The 13,269-nt window shown below is 32.7% G+C and overlaps 1 protein-coding gene across 1 annotated transcript in view; it reads left to right on the top strand.

Moving 5' to 3' along the window:
- LOC147079194 (uncharacterized) overlaps positions 1-13,269 on the top strand; it is a 766,028-nt gene that overhangs the window by 549,088 nt on the left and 203,671 nt on the right. The gene's annotated exons all lie outside the window — the stretch shown is intronic.

Below are 13,269 nucleotides of genomic sequence, written 5' to 3'. Positions count from 1 at the left end.
AAGTCTAGTGCTTCTTTCCCCCAGGGTATTTTAGAGTTGGCATTTCAGATTGACGTTGGCATTAAAAATACTCTTCGTTATTTCTGCCTAGTAACAATTTCTTAATTCGAAATTCGCATTAATGACTGACTTCTCGAGAAATGAGAAATTTTGAAATTGTAGAATTAGTTCTCTGGAATTCTCGGGACGAGATTTTTCGATCACAACCTCTCTTCTACAGATAAGATAAAACCTCTTATCTCCCTCATATTATGTAGGTACGTACTTAGGCAGGTAATATTATTATTTGCTAAACAGCACAGAATCTGTAGTAGATGGGTACTTAAACAACATACTTTAATAACGATTATGACCTGTTTCGTCTGCTTATAGTTCTATAGTATAAGTCCTTAAATGTTGCCTTCCACCTCTACTCTGCGAAATAGCTCTGCCATTTTATTCTGATTAGATGTAATGAACGTATCATTCGCAAATCTCAATGTATCGATACGTTGACCATTTATTTAATACCCCGCAAGTGTTGCTCTATTAATTGCTTTCCTCATTATATTATATTCCCCATATATATTAAACAAGAGCGTATATAGAATACACCCCTCTCTCACACCTTTATCACTTTTAGAACTGACGAATAAAACATCTCTGATTCTGGATGAGCTTTGTGTAGGTCATTGGCGGCTCTTTGCTAGATAATATGGGAGGTCAGTTTTAAATAATTTTATATTATTTTAATTTGCCTTTTCGTTGTACACTTAAAAGACGTATAGCAAACTGGCTTTTTAAACATTATAAAAGAAGTGCTATAAATTGTTAGATAGTTAGATAGAAAAGATAGGTACCTACTTACCCTTCAAAAAAATGTATATTTTCACATCAAACAATCAAAAATATTTAATAAAAACTCCGTAGCTTTTTAGCTTCATTTTTCATTAAACTGTCACTATCAGAAAAAGTGTTGTGTACTGTTATGAAATGGCGGGATCATTTATATATAAACACTTTTTATATTTCCACTGATTTTATTAGAAGGTTACTTTTATGATTGATACCTATAGCAGATTACATTTTAAAGGGTAACATTTATACAATGGTTTAACTGTTTAACACAATGAATGCAGTCGATGCGTTTTAGTCAAAGGTTGTATTTAAACTAAACTAAAAAGCTATTTTTGGTAGAGTACTATAATATTACAAAACAAACAATGACATTGCATATGAAACTTTCAGACAACAATAGGAAGTTTGAAATAATAAAAATATAAAAAGGTTAACCAGATAAAAATAATACGGTTGAAACAATTGGTAGGTAAAACAAAACATGCTCGATGAAATCGCGAGGCAATAATAATTAATAACAGAACAACGTTTTATACCTGTTTCCTTTAACACACTGAAAAATGTATTGTTATCTCTTTCTCGGACAATGACGAAAATCTTGCCTATGCTGCGTAAAAACAAATTAAAAAAAAGACTGGCAAAATGTGTGCTTTCTCCGTTTCACATATGGAAAATGAGAGAGAAAGAGAAATATTAGAAATATTTTATCCCGGCGTATTCCAAAATGACCCAAAGTATAGCGACCAAGCGGATTCTGTTTGTTTGAATTTTATACACACAGTTCGTCCGTCCTTGTGCGTCTCGCCTTGACGTGTTAGCTGATAATTATTATAATACATTGTACCTACATCTTAGATTATAACCTACATAGATTGTAAGATGTTTATTTTTGGAGGGTCATTGACCAAATGACCAAATAGACCAGCCGCCATCGGTGTAGGTATACATAAATTTTATGATACTGATCAAATGAGCTAGGACACCCATCTCTGATGGGATGTTCCACCTTCATTTCACGCAACCGAAGTCTATACTAACATTGAAATATACATTGGAATCTTTACTTCCCTATATTTTTCAATTAGCTGTCCGACATTAATTATTATCCCTGTTTCCCCGTCCTCTCAAAAAACTGCTTGTTCTTTTGGGAATTCATGTAAGTATTAATTTAAAACTAATTAAAATACTTAACGACTGAGCGCGGCGCGCCAGGGCGTCGGGGCGCACACTTTGAAATCCTTTAGTATAAGTTTCACCATTCAATAGGTAGGTACCTAATTGAAATAATTGCTTGAAGACAACTTAAAATGTAGTAAGTTTCCTTATTATAATAAATTTCCAAAATAATCATTTTTAAAATTAAATAATCTTACAAGGGAATACCACTTCATTAAAGTATTTTAACCGTCTTACTTAAAACAAAAATACCTATTCACCAATCTGAGTTTTAACAGCTGAGCAGAAAATGAGCCCACTTTCATCTAAAATTCTATCACAAAGTTTTAAGATTAATTATGAATATCAGTTCTGCCTTTGAAAGTTCCTTGCTTTTTAATAATGCCGATGTTCTTTCAAGGTTTTTTGAATCCTTTTAGGGAACAACAAGATTTTGATAATTTTCTGCTAACTTACTGTAAAATAATAGCAGTATTAATAATTACAAAGAAGCTTTTGTAAAGCTCATTTATTTATTTTAAACTATGTAAGTATACAAATATTGACAAAATAACACACAATTAATCATGTAACAAGCTTTGTAACATAAGGTTATTAACCTGGTTTATTCTGTTCTTAAATTATTTAGGTACCTACTCAACATAGTTATAATTCTAAATCCTACATTTTTTCTGAAATTTTCGCGAATATAGTTATTTTTTTTGAAATTCACAATTGTTAAAGTAACTTGAAATAAAGGTTTGAAGAAGAATGATATCTAGTTTTTAAAATGGTGAAAACCAAAATAGGCATCCACTCTATCAAAACAATGTTATTTTAATGTAACCAATTATTATTCAAATGCTTTAAAGTTTAAAGCGTTAGGGTGTGGGTAAATAAATACAGAAGTATTTAATACTTTCACTTTTTTCCTATGTTATAAATTTTTTTCAAATAGAAAAGTCAAAAGCAAACCAATCGTTAGAAAATAACAGCATTTACAACAAACAACTGTGACCAGATCTACATCGGGATAATCCAACGAGCCTTATATTACAGTAAATTAACATACCTATTGATTGTCTAAAAATTACAATTTTTTCAGAATTTGCAACCCCCACATTCGAAAATGCTTCATCGTACGTATATGGTAGGTTGAAAAAAGAATAGGTAGTCTATAATTTCTAGAAATAATTAAAAAATAAAGGTATTAACAGTAAGTTAAACATCAATTTAGATATTTCGCAGACTAAGCTATCGCGGATAAGTACCTACTTGATAAATAAACACGATAAAAACGATATTTTTATGTGGCAAAGTGTTATTTTATAAATTAAGTAAAAAAAAGTAAATTTTTGGAAACTTTAATAGATAGATACTTATATTAATTATTATCTCAAGGTCCTTATTTCTTATTTAATAAATCCAGTTATGTAATGAAATATTATCTATTTCCCGATTGCTTCGATTCCCAGTGACGTTAAAATATATATATATATATGTATGTGATTGTTTTACTGCTACAACACTACTATCGTTGGGCATTATGACATGTTGCAGTTCCAAAAACTATAATTTTGTACAATATGGATTGACTAAATGTTATTTCATTATATTACTTATAGCAATGGGTACGAGTGTCACGTGTCACGTGCATTTGTATAGTTTACAAACTGTTGTAATGTTAGTTTTTTTTATTGTATGAGAATGAGACTACGTACAATCAACCAGCACGTGAAAAACTACTCTACAATTTTCGCACCTTTCCATATGACTTTTAAAATACTATATTTTTATTTTAAAACAGTAATTATAAAAACTGAACACTGTATCACGTCATGTCAGCCAGACTTGTCGGTCCCAGCTGACTTTAATGAAAACATTTCACGCCAATGCTGTTATTCTGTCAGAGTGAAAAAACTTTCACGGTGTGTTGTGTTGTTATTGTTCGCGGAGGTGTCTGGCAGGTGGCGCGATAGCTTTTTCACCGCACACGTAATTAAACGTCTCTCGTATTAACATTCTCATCGCACCTGACAGATAACTCTATAAAACTTTCCAGAGCTTTTGTAGTTTAAAAAGTTATTATCTATATCTCTACTGCAAGATACTTCACTGTAATTCGAAAGCTAAGACACTCATTCGTCAGGGGCTGAGACCGGCCCGGAAAATTTTCTTTTAATTCAGCCCATAATTAAAATATATACTATACGTATGTTCATTGTTGATGGCGAACCCTTTTATGCTTTGGTGCCAAAGAACTACTCATTTTTACACCAGGATTTAACAAACATAGTTCAGAATGAAAGTCACGAGATTCACTTTCAGCCAAACGTTTTTACCCGAGAATTTAATAAATTCCTTTCAGAATGAAAATAGGAGAAAATTATAGATTTTTTAACCATAAATTTTACGAATTCCGATTGGAATCAACATTGAGAGTGTTTTGGCTCTTCTGGCCGATATTTTTAACGCGATACCGTTTGTGTTTTTCACTTTCTTCTGTACTAAGAGCTGGTTAGAGTAAGTAAGCACTAACTTTTATTGCAATATTTGATTCAAAACATCTTCTTACGCTTTCTTTCAAGTCTCGTTTCATAAGAGGCCCATTTTGAATGTATAAGCAGCGTTTGATCAATTAGCCTGGTCGGTCACGCGACTACTGGATCAGCGGGCCGGGAGGGGTGCCAACTCGGGGGGCTAAGGGAGTTTAAGAGGGTAGCGTGCGGCCGCCCTGATTTATGGGCAGCGTCGATGGGGGACAATAATACCCAGAAATCCTAGCTCTGAGTCGCCCAGTCAAGTTTTATTCGCAGGGCATGGATCCAACTATGGCCATCCTGGACGCAAAGTGTTTTATTGCCATTGTGGACGACTCTTCCAGAAGTTTATTACAGTCTGGGAGCATAATATATTTTGAAAGTAACATCACAGCAATTATCTTCTGACTTACCATTTTTGCCGACTACAATCTTAAACAGCTTACTAAGATGAATTGCTAGCCTTATCTGAAAGATATATGACTTTATTATCTTAGTTTTTATATAGATATTGGAATCGTGTATTTTATTTTAATTAAAAATTGTGGGCGGATTTAAACTGCGATTTAAATCGAATTTTAAAATCTTTACATTGTAATGTTTTTAATTGGAGTTTTTGTCATATTTTTTATATTATGTAAAGTTTGTGCATTAATTTAGATGACTTCCGTTTTTTTATTTAAATAATTGGCATTCAGGTAACAACGCTTGAATTATCTATAGTAAAATCGTGCGAAAACTACATATTAAAATGTGTAGCTTATGTTAACGTAAGTAGAATACATAATTATGTACTTACTCGTTTTAATTTACTAACATTAAAACATAATGAAACGATCTGTAATGTTAATATTAGAATCCTTCAAAAGTTATGCGAGCAATATAAAAATGTACCTACATTAATATGTTTCAAGTTAATTCAATTCTATAATATTTTAATAACTAGGTACCTACCTACATATATGTAACCACTCCTACTACATATTTTACTTTTGGCGATTATTATTGTAGCTTTCGCACCATTATCAAGACTTAAAATATTAATGATTTATCGTTGTTTGATTCTATCGTGCAGAAAAACAGGCCATGCAAATTTCTATCTTACTCGTTCTTAATGCTTTGGGTTACAAAATTGAAAATAGTCATTATTAGATTCTTTGTATATCTCGCCAGGGATGTGACGAGTGGTAACCTGTCCGTTCGGGTTCGAGTGCTGTGGCTGGAAAATTCACATGTTATTTTTCAATGCGTGGACCCTGAGCTTAGATCTAATAGCTTGAAAAATGGCAAACAACTACTTGCATCTCGTAAAAAAAATCTCTTAAGAACTCTCCTCGTGAGTTGGCCAAGATCCATATCGGATTGTGGAGCCAATTATAAAAAAAACTCAAATTATTTAATTAATGATATAAAAAATAATTTTGAATAAAAATTGGCTAGCTGCAACCTGTATCTTCTGGTACTTAGGTTTTTAAATTTCGTATACCTACATACGCCCTACGGTATAAAATAAATAAACGAGACGCATTCACATTGCAACTAGCAGTTTTATGTTGTAACTATTTGTAATTTACAAATGGATGAATCGATAGGTGTAATGTAATAAATAGATCGCTAGAAACAGCCAATTTTTCCAACACGCCCTCACTCGCTGGGAAAATTAGCGTGATTCGTAAAAATGTCGCTTGTTTTCGCGTTTGTTGACAGCGTTTGTTGACAGCGTTGCTTTTCAGTTCTATTACAGACACTAACATCAAACGGTTCGCTAAAGTAAATCAAGTTTATTTTTTTTTCTGTATAACGCTTATTTGCTCGTTATTATTGAAGTGAAACTTTTTTTACGCATGTATTCGAATATTGACAGTAGAGTGTGATGTGTGACGAAAAAGCGCCACGATTGACTCCAAAACAGAAAGCATCGGCAGCAGTCGAGATCGAATCCGAAACACTTCGATTAGCAAGCCTACACGCCAATAACGCTATTCTGGCCATCTTGATACTTATCTATATCATTTATTTTTATAGCACTGATAACAGATACCTAGTACCTAACCTACGTCAAATTAATAATAAAACAACTAAAATATATACCTTGAACTCATCTGGGATTTGAATCCGTGAATTCTCGCACCTTAAAGCGAAAAGTATTTTTTATAATTTAAATCAATAATAATTAAGAACGCAACACAACAGATATACTTACTTATTATCTTTTCTACCCACCTGCATGCTCAGCACACACATATTCATTTTTATAGTCACTCGTTTAATAAGTTTTTTGCGGAAACAAACCTTAAATATCAGAATATGAGAACAAGAATATTTTAGTAGATACCTACTACCTATACAACTGAAAAAAATAACATCTTTGTATATGGCGATTTTAATAGTAATGTGATAATAGTCCGTTATCTTCCGGATCGAGGTAACGTTTTATGTTAACAACCGGTTTCCACTGACTATTGAGGATTCCTGCGCTACCTATATTTTCATTTCCGTTTCCGTTAATGGTCACAACGACCATCGTCGGCCCGTGCACGCCGTCGCGACGTCCAAGTGAACGGCGCCGGAATTAAAGCCAATACGGGAAACGGCGTAACATAGAATACCAGTGTGCTTAGATGTAGTAAGAATAATTTGCTTAATTAATTAAACACGATTCTGAAAAAAGATTTCATAAAGAACATAGGAATGAGTAGGTGCGGTTTTGCTGGAAGCTTGATTTGAATGATTATAAATCATTGATAATTATTATTGTTCTATTGTAGTTTCTAATTATATTCACTATTCTAATAGTCAAACGTTTGTATGACTGTAGTGTTTATTTAACCTATTTTTTATTCAATGCATACTCCACATGAATTACCAATGTACAGATCATTATTGAATATGCATAATTCGGAACACACCTGTAACATACATATTAGTAAAATATATCGTAAGAATATGATTGGGACTCGAACCTGTATCAATCGGATTCAGGTAAATGTGCTTTAACAATTAGGCAATCTTTGGTCTTAGAGGTACCTACATTAAACCTTATTAAATACTTTCGCCGATTCTGTCATGACGTAGGTAAGTTGAGAGTCTCGTGGACTGTCAAGAGGTCGTCAAGGCCTCTTGATTTGCCCGCACTACTCTTTGGTCACTTTTTTGAACATCTCGTGGTTCTTGATCGGGTAGAATTCTACAGAATTTGAGAGATAGTTCCTCCATCTAGACATATCAAATCAATAGGTCCAAGGGTTTCCCATATACTTTGCACTTTACGATGCACGAACCGGTTGGGATGCGATCACCATGCACGATGGATCGATAAAGGAAATAAGGAGAACTTCTTACATTATAATATTATTTATTGTTTTGAATGAGTATATTAAAAATTAATCTAACTTCCTGTTAAATGTTATTCAAATTGCATTTTTTATTTGTGTCTCGTCTCATCTTTAATGACTTGAGATTCAGATTCCAAGTTTACATTCAGAAGTTTACAGATGCAATACAATTATTTTCATCAGGTTGTTGGATGTTGGTGACGTAGGTGACATTTTATTCTACCTGATGATAATACGTATTAAGCACATGCTTTCCATTTCTCTGCGTATGAATGTTTGGGATTCAGAACCTCCCTTTTCACACACACTACCATGGTTGCAGTTTGTCAAGGTATTTCATAAATAATGCCCTTTTTTGTGAACTGGAACTGGTCATAATCATTTTGCACATAGGTGGGGATTGAAAAAATATAATAAAGTCGTTTCCAATATTATATAGGTATATACATTTTAAAAAAATGGTTTTACGCCTGCGTTTGACAGTGCCACATTTAAAATAGGATCGGATTACATTTCATTATTACTTTTCGATCATAAGTATTGTTTTCAATCAATTCAGGGATTTCTTGAAATCCAACAAAGCCGATTTTCCTGCCGATCGATTTTGCCGAGCAAATTTCATATAAGTATTCTGAAAGTAAATAAATTCCCTATTTCTATATTTAGTCCTTTCAGTTAATATTATACTCGTATTTCTCATTTTATACTCTTTTATTTGACCATTTTTCCACTCACAAACAGATATTGTAGACATCGCAACCCTTTTTAAATATTTAAAAATTCCCATCCATTTAGTCCTATCTATTTTCAGTAATTAAAGCTGCTAGATTATAATATTTATTTATAAATGGTATTAAATTTAGTTGTCAACAAAGGGGTATTTCAGTAAATTAGCAGTAAATGTCAACCCTTGAAAATCAATTAATAATTCCCACGAAATGTCAATAAATACATCACGCTTGTAATGTTATTTTCACGAAGCCCCCTCTTCGAATACCTGGAGACAGTCACGGTCAGGTGGGTAGACCCGCGCTCGGTGACAAATAGCATTCCATTCTAATCACGGGAAGCGGGTGTCATTAATTCTGAGTAATTGTGAAGATCGTGGCGAGAAGGGTGCTCGGAAAATTGTTTCTAGATCGTCAATGGCGATAACAAAAGTCACAGTCAGAGCTCACCGGTTACGTCAAATGGTGAGGGATTACTTCCGTGAAAGTGAAATGCAATGCATTTGTTACACCTACGTTCTTTCTACTTACTTTCACCCTGTTACGCTCCAGCATTGTAGTATAGGACAAGCAGGGTTGCGTTAATTCCATTGGTCCATCGCCACGTCTCGCGCCTTCTGTCATGATAGATCTCCAGTGCGCTTTTGTAGCACGGCTGAAGGGTTGGGAAGGCCGGTCTGGTGATCTAATCCTTAAGATAGTAGTGCCACAAAAGTACGGATTGTCGCTGTATACTTATATAGTTATATCTGGAAAACGTCATGTCCAAGCCGCGTTACACAACGGGTCCCCCATATTTCCCACACTCAGTCTTGATGTCTAGACATTTCGTGCAATGAACACTCGGACTTGTCGCAACCACAACTGGTTGTGGTGTGTGAGCAGAACGTGCTAGTTATAAAATACAATTATCGATTATACTAACAGCTATGATAATAAGTTTCTAAAAAATCATTTTTTTAATGTGAATACATAATATGACATAACTCTACGTCTACGACAATGTCTCTGACTAAAAAGTAACTAGTAATTTATAACTTATTATCTTCTACTTGGGTAATATATTTTACTTTATTACAATATTTTAATTCAGAATTTAGTCAATCATTAATTTACACCAATACAACAACTATATTTAGGGGTATCATATCGAGAGAAGTACTCGTTTTAGTACCGCACGGAAAGAAAAAATCGATACTGGTACTCGTACCTATCGTATCAAAAACAATTGTCCGCGAAACTTTTTTAGGTGTCCAACAAAAATAAGTCTAAACATGCGAATATCGTATTCCAATTAAAGTTTCGATATTCGGTATCCGTATCAAGCAAAAAGTATCGGATTATTTTTTGACATCTCTTATTGTAATAACTCTCAACTCTGAGCTCAATAAATTTGAAGCGAAGAATTGTCGAATGCGCCCTGTTTCAGGATAATTAATTGAAAGGATATCATTAAACTTGAGTAAACATGAAGGGGCAGAAAATATTATTTTCAAGATTGTCATCAGAGATAATTACAAGCCCGGGTCGTTAGTGAAGCTTCGCAATTTCAGACTGCCTGTGTATACAATCAAAAATTTACTTTGCCTCAGATAGACGGTTTGGATTTCGTAAGTTTTGATTCCGTTTATTATATTGATTTTGTAAAACTCACAAAACGTTTATAGCTTGCATACAAACGTTCATTATATTTTGATAAATTGCCTATACATAATATGCCTCAACTAAAGACGTCGACGAAAACCTACTCTATTTTCTATAATAAAATATATGGATCCTAAATATATTATTAAAGTAAGTCCGAAAAAAGCTTAATGTAGTGGGATTCCCACCATCATCGGTTAAGGTGCGCTTTTCTTCACGTGCGCAATAAATCCGGGGGGTGAATGTATTAATTATTATTGTCTGTGGTCGCCAGTTTTTAGTTAGCGACTGTCGTCTCGCCTGCCTACCCAGATTAATGCATATTGCTTGAAATGCATTTTTTGTAATAATTAAATTAACAGTCACTACATTGAATATTAATTTGCAGAAAACTGCAGCATTTTGACATTATATTAAATTTACTAGATCAGTCGATTATATAAATTACTAAATGTGAAGATATTTTCTAGATTAAAATAATGAAATTTGTGTTTGTTATGAATGTATAAGATTGTGCAATCGATTACTACATGCATTGATCAATTTAAACACGTAAGATTTGTACCGGAACCAAAACATTTAAATTAAAATACAATTGCAGGTCTAACTGCCTGTAAAACGACACATCATGCCAATTATTGTACTATGATATAGACATAGACCATAGTTTCTTAATCGGTGGTCCGCGAAGATTTTTGGGTGGGCCACAAATTTTTTCTGCAGTTCAAAAATAGTTAGCACTTATTCATTTTTAAAAGCGTATATTAAATTTCAAGTAATTAATATCTTTCAGAACTCGTGCACCTACAAGGGTTTACAACGAATGAACAAGTCATTTCCGGAAATGGCTTGTTAATTTCTGTCTTTTTTAATATACTTAAATATTGTTATATTAGCATACTGTGCTGCAAAATTAATTGTTTTGAATAAAAAATCAATTAAGTATATAAATATTTATTATTTTATTCCAATGTTTATGGTCCGCAAAACATTTTTTGATTTTTATTTTTGTTGTCCGCGGATGTAAAAAGGTTAAGAAACATTGATATGCCAGGTACGTCCAACCATTATTATTTATAATATTAAGATGACCATTTATAAAAAACCGCGCGGGTAGAGAACTTTAAGCCAAAGCAGGCTACCTATCGCTATCAACAAGGGTTTTCACATTTCAATAGGTATCTACACAGTACAGAGACTATTAACTTTTACATGTCTATAAATTCAACTACATTAAAAACTTTACTATCCAAAAACAAATTTATATCTGAAAGGCAGTATTAGAGGTTACAAACAAGTGCAACAATGGAATTTATCATTATGTGTAGGGCATTATATTATATTTCGTGCTAACACTGCCACTGGCGCATTTGGATTAGTTGGCCATTAGATATAATTAACATTATATTTAAATGGGGTAATGAAATATTAATTAACAGGTCAGCAGTGATTGTGTTCAGATGTTGTGGAATTATTGTTTTTTTTTTCAAACAGTATGTACCACCGGATTTACTATTCAAGCTTGAAGAACATTAAAAAGAAACTTCAGGCTTGCAAAACTTTGGCAAGTCAAGGATGTTTTATGTTGGGAAAATCGAGAGATCGACTTGTAGCTAACTTAATCAGTAGACCAGAAGTACTGTTTTCCTTCAATTTCCTACATTTAGGTTCCATCTTCATAGAATAAGGCTTTCTTTTACATCCCATTGGGTCTATTCTATGCTTATCGACCGCTAAAGTGATAAAGTGAAAAATATTATCACACTTAGGGTAGGTTTGTATCAAAATATTAGCACTTATTGTAACAATTACACGAAGCCGGTTTTTATTGTTGCAATAAGTTCTATATTTTAACAGCACCTATCTTGCTGCTGTTAAAATATCGCACTTATTGCAACAATAAAAACCGGCTTCTTGTAATTGTTACAATAAGTGCTAATATTTTGATACAAACCTACCCTAAGTTTGATACTATTTATCAATTTAGTGTTCGATAGGTATAGAATAGACCCACATGTTTGTATACTATGTAGGTACCTATATGATACTATATTCATATATACTTATATATATTATTTTTGCGAAATAAATAAAAGCTGTAACTATATTATTCACTAGAAACTAAAACCAGATGATATCATAGTAAAGTTATTCAGCGATTTATTATTTTTGTAACCGCATATAGCTAATGCAATTTACAGAATGAAATGTTAATTTATTGAAAGTAATATGGAAAACGTGTCATTATTAGTTATGAAACATGATAATTTCCCGGAACTGTTTCTATCTTTCATTGTATTCAACTACCTATGATTGAACCGTACGTTTACAATAATAGTAATATTATTATGGAGTTCATTTAATTCAAAACCACAATGCAATTATTTAAATCTTCCTACGCCGTGCATCACAAAATAATGCTTTGAATATATTATTATTATTATTTCTTAGATCATATTACAACATTATGTGTGGTCGAATTGAACGACGTCCATACCTGCCTAGTCCTACCTTACGTATTTTCTTTTTTTTTAGTAACTATACTGTTTCTGTATAGGGATTGCCAACTGGATGATCCCTGTTCAACTTCCATAGGTGAAAAAATGATCCGGAATGATGCAGATTTTTAATAGTATGTGTATTCATAGGTAAGTACCAACGTTATAAGAAATAGTGTCAACAACAATAGTCAGTTAACAACTCAAAACATAGGATACTAGTAGTTAATAGGTACTGTACGACAACATTATTTAGGCAACAACAGGAAGTCGCTCTTATCGCGTATAGAATATTTCACAGTGTTGTCATTTTTTGAGAAAACATATCCCGCGAAATTAGGTTTTAAGTTTATATCAATTCTATTCTCAGTAAGTTTATAAGTACATTAATTTATAAGTCTAATTATTGTTCAATAAATATCAATAGAATTTTTTTTTCAAATAATTTCACCTCTTAATTATTACTATTATATTAGGTTAATTATTACAGTGTAATTATTGAATTTGGAAGGAAATGTATCATTGAACCCAC

Source organism: Rhyacophila brunnea, unplaced genomic scaffold (assembly GCF_057557595.1).
Source record: "Rhyacophila brunnea isolate RB1 unplaced genomic scaffold, BYU_Rbru_1.0 scaffold_10, whole genome shotgun sequence".
Lineage (NCBI taxonomy): Eukaryota > Metazoa > Arthropoda > Insecta > Trichoptera > Rhyacophilidae > Rhyacophila > Rhyacophila brunnea.
Note: the sequence above shows the minus strand (reverse complement) of the source record. Positions and strands in the feature narration are given on the sequence as shown.